The following is a 5,214-nucleotide window of genomic DNA, read 5'->3' as shown; positions in this document are numbered from 1 at the left end:
TGAATGTGAAAGCAGAATATCAAATTTAGTAATAGTCTACATCTCCAAGGTATTCAAGTCCAAGTAGTCTCTAGACAGAAATACAAGAATTTAAAAGAGCTGATTTGGTAAGTGTTGTCACCAGGGAAAAATTACTCATCAAGTGAGAGAAATGATTATAGTGGAGGTTGAAAAGTTGGTCAACTTGTTATGAGAAGATAAATACAGGAAACAAATGCCTCTCAGTAGGAATGTACTTCAGGACAAATTCTGGAAAGTGTAAATACTCATTCTTAAACTATAAATGGTAAAGGTACTAATGCACCTGCTGAAATGAAGTTTACCACTGAGTAAAGGTTGGTGGAAAATTTTTAAGATTTGTTTTTGGTTGCTTATTGCAAATTCAATCTAAGAAGGAACATTATTTTTATTTTTTTTCCTAAATGGAAAAGCTGAAAAGGCTCATTGTGAAAAATGCGTGGACAAGGATATATGCTCAACACAGACAAAATATACTTGTATTAGATGAAAATGCTTTGGCAGACAAAGATATCCAAGGAAAAATGAGCTCATGAGGTTAGCAAGTTAGAGCCGACTAACTCAGTTTTGGAGGGTGATGCTACAGTCTTTATTATTAAGCTGGATTTGTCCCACCATCTGGAGAAGGAAATGGCAACCCACTCCAGTATTCTTGCCTAGAGAATCCTGTGAACAGAGGAGACGGGTGGGCTGCTGTTTATAGGGTCACACAGAGTCGGACACGACTGAAGCAACATAGCATGTATGCATGCACTGGAGAAGGAAATGGCAAACCACTCCAGTGTTCTCACCTGGAGAATCCCAGGCATGGAGGAGCCTGGTGGGCTGCAGTCTATGGGGTCACACAGAGTCAGACACAACTGAAGCAACTGAGCAGCAGCAGCAGTTCTACCATCAAGAAAGCTCCCCAGCACTGAAGAAGAATAATAAGAACTTACTGCAGGCATGTTGGCTATAAAAAAGGAAAGAATGGAAAATAAAAGGGAAAGAAAGGAAAAGAAAAAGAAGCTTGGATACAGCCACATAGAATAAATTTTAATAATATTTATCTTAGTAACATTGTAGATCACTTTAGTCATATATTTGTACAATTATTAATATGCAAAGGAACCAGATCCCAAATGAAAAGTAGAGAACAGAAAGTTTTCAGAAAATGATATATGAATGCATTCCAAAACATATAAAATATTCTCATCCCTCTCATAAAATGAAAAATGCAAATTAAGACTATGTTGAAATGACATTGCTCACCTATTTGACTGGCAAAAATTCAAAAGTTTAACACTATATCTGCTTCTGTGGAAGCTGTGGGGAAATAGCCACTCACTTAGATTACACTGTTGATGAGGATGCAAAATGTTTTAATATATAAGGGGTGCAGTTTTGTAATATCTATTAAAATTGTAAATACACTTACTTTTTGACTCTGGTACTCTACTTCTGGGACTTTATCTGATAGATATTACTGCAAGTGTATCAACTGATATTACTGGTTATTTACTGAAGTACTGTTTTTAGGAGAAAATATTAGGAATTACACGAATGTCCATCAGCGTGGACTAATGGACTATATTGCAATAAAAAATGAGTGAAGACACTTTAGATATAAAGTTGAAAATATGGCCAGGATATAGCAATAAAAGCAAAGTGAAGAACTAATGGTAAGTTACACTTCAGTTCAATTCAGTCACTCAGTCGTGTCTGACTCTTTGTGACCCCATGGACTGCAGCACACCAGACTTGCCTGTCCATCACCAACTCCCGGAAATTACTCAAATTCATGTCAGTGATGCCATCCAACCATCCCGTCCTCTGTTGTCCCCTTCTCCTTCTGCCCTCAATCTTCCCAGCATCAGGGTCTTTTCAAATGAGTCAGTTCTTCACATCAGGTGGCCAAAGTATTGGAGTTTCAGCTTCATCAGTCCTTCCAATGAACACTCAGGACTGATCTCCTTTAGGATGGACTGTTTGGATCTCCTTGCAGTCCAAGGGACTCTCAAGGGTCTTCTCCAACACCACAGTTCAAAAGCATCAATTCTTCAGCATTCAGCTTTCTTTAGAGTCCAACTCTCACATCCATACACGACTACTGGAAAAACCATAGCCTTGACTAGACGGACCTTTGTTGGCAAAGTACTGTCTCTGCTTTTTAATATGCTGTTTAGATTGGTCATAGCTTTTCTTCCAAGGAGTAAGTGTCTTTTAATTTCATGGTTGCAGTAATTATCTGCAGTGATTTTGGAGCCCCCCAAAATAAAGTCTCTCACTGTTTCCATTATTTCCCCATCTATTTGCCTTGAAGTGTTGGAACTGGATGCCATGATCTTCGTTTTCTGAATGTTGATCTTTAAGCCAACTTTTCACTCTCCTCTTTCACTTTCATCAAGAGGGTCTTTAGTTCTTCACTTTCTACCATAAGGGTGTCATCTGCATATCTGAGTTTATTGATATTTCTTCTGGCAATCTTGATATCAGCTTGTGCTTCATCCAGCTTGACATTTTGCATGATGTACTCTGTATATAAGTTAAATAAATAGGGTGACAACATACTGCCTTGACGTACTCCTTTCTCGATTTGGAACAAGTCTGTTGTTCCATGTCCAGTTCTAACTGTTGCCTCTTGCCATATATACAGATTTCTCAGGAGGCAGGTAAGGTGGTCTGGTATTCCCATCTCTTTCAGAATTTTCCACAGTTATTTGTGATCTACACAGTCAAAGGATTTGACATAGTCAATAAAGCAGAAGTTGATGTTCTTTTGGAACTCTCTTGCCTCTTCGATGATCCAACAGATGTTGGCCACTTGATCTGTTTCCTCCGCCTTTTCTAAATCCAGCTTGAATATCTGGAGGATCATGGTTCATACAATATTGAAGCCTGGCTTGGAGAATTTTGAGCATTACTTTGCTAACATATTAGATGAGTGCAAATGTGCAGTAGTTTGAACATTTTTCTGGAATTGCCTTTCTTTGGGCTTGGAATGAAAACTAACCCATTCAAGTTCTGTGCCTACTGCTGCGTTTTCTAATTTGTGGCATATTGAGTGCAACACTTTTACAGCATCATCATTTAGAAGTTGAAATAGCTGAACTGGATTTCCGTCACCTCCATGAGCTTTGTTTGCAGAGATGCTTCCTAAGGCCCACTTGACTTCTCATTCCAGGATGTCTGGTTCTAGGTGAGTGATCACACCATCATGATTATCTGGGTCATGAAGATCTTTTTTTGTATAGTTCTTCCCTGTTCTCTTGCCACCTCTTCTTTATATCTTATGTTTCATTACCTTTGTGTAAGAAAGAGATTGGTGCAGGGACAAATAAATACATTCATCGTTATGTTTATATTAAACTCTGAATAGAGCCTCAAGAGAGTAATAGTTTTTATACAAATATTAGGTATTGGCATGTGAGAAGGACCAGCGGTAGGAATGAAGTTTGAAATAAGCTGTATTGTATTTATTTATGACCTATAACCTCAGATATGCAGATGACACCACCGTTATGGCAGAAACTGAAGAGGAACTTAAAAGCCTCTTGATGAAAATGAAAGAGGAGAGTGAAAAAGTTGGCTTAAAGCTCAACATTCAGAAAACGAAGATCATGGCATCCGGTCCCATCACTTCATGAGAAATAGATGGGGAAACAGTGGAAACAGTGTCAGACTTTATTTTTCTGGGCTTCAAAATCGCTACAGATGGTGAGTGCAGCCACGAAATTAAAAGACGCTTACTCCTTGGAAGGAAAGTTATGACCAACCTAGATAGCATATTCAAAAGCAGAGACATTACTTTGCCAACAAAGGTCCATCTAGTCAAGGCTATGGTTCTTCCTGTGGTCATGTATGGATGTGAGAGGTGGACTCTGAAGAAGGCTGAGCACCAAAGAATTGATGCTTTTGAACTGTGATGTTGGAGAAGACTCTTGAGAGTCCCTTGGACTTCAAGGAGATCCAGCCAGTCCATTCTGAAGGAGATCAGCCTGGGATGTCTTTGGAGGGAATGATACTGAAGCTGAAACTCCAGTTCTTTGGCCACCTCATGTAAAGAGTTGACTCATTGGAAAACACTCTGATGCTGGGAGGGATTGGGGGCAGGAGGAGAAGGGGATGACAGAGGATGAGATGGCTGGATGGCATCACTGACTCGATGGACGTGAGTCTGAGTGAACTCCGGGAGTTGGTGATGGACAGGGAGGCCTGGCGTGCTGCGATTCATGGGGTTGCAAAGAGTTGGACACGACTGAGCTACTGAAATGAACTGAACTGAAGGCAGTTCTATTTACAGTTTTTTAAGGATTCTCCACACTGTTCTCCATAGAGGCTGTACTAGTTTGCATTCCCACCAACAGTTCCAGCATTCATTGCTTGTAGACTTTTGGATCACAGCCATTCTGACTGGCATGAAATGGTACCTCATTGTGGTTTTGATTTGCATTTCTCTGATAATGAGTGATGTTGAGCATCTTTTCATGTGTTTGTTAGCCATCTGTATATCTTCTTTGAAGAAATGTCTAGTTCTTTGGCCCATTTTTTGATTGGCTCGTTAATTTTTTTTTTTTACCTTTTTTATTATTATAATTGGTTTTTTTTTTTCTAATTTTATTTTATTTTTAAACTTTACATAATTGTATTAGTTTTGCAAATATCAAAATGAATCCATACAGGTATACATATGTTCCCCATCCCGAACCCTCCTCCCTCCTCCCTCCCCATACCATCCCTCTGGGCCGTCCCAGTGCACCAGCCCCAAGCGTCCAGCATCGTGCCTTGAACCTGGACTGGCAACTCGCTTCCTACATGATATTTTACATGTTTCATTGCCATTCTCCCAAATCTTCCCACCCTCTCCTTCTCCCACAGAGTCCATAAGACTGTTCTATACATCAGTGTCTCTTTTGCTGTCTCGTACACCGGGTTATTGTTACCATCTTTCTAAATTCCATATATATGCGTTAGTATACTGTATTTATGTTTTTCCTTCTGGCTTACTTCACTCTGTATAATAGGCTCCAGTTTCATCCACCTCATTAGAACTGATTCAAATGTATTCTTTTTAATGGCTGAGTAATACTCCATTGTGTATACGTACCACAGCTTGCTTATCCATTCATCTGCTGATGGGCATCTAGGTTGCTTCCATGTCTTGGCTATTATAAACAGTGCTGCGATGAACATTGGGGTACACGTGTCTCTTTCCCT

The sequence above is a fragment of the Bos mutus genome, unplaced genomic scaffold (genome assembly GCF_027580195.1).
Source record: "Bos mutus isolate GX-2022 unplaced genomic scaffold, NWIPB_WYAK_1.1 CTG206, whole genome shotgun sequence".
NCBI classification, from domain to species: Eukaryota; Metazoa; Chordata; class Mammalia; order Artiodactyla; family Bovidae; genus Bos; species Bos mutus.
The sequence above is the reverse complement of the archived record's forward strand: the minus strand, read 5'-3'. Positions refer to the sequence as shown.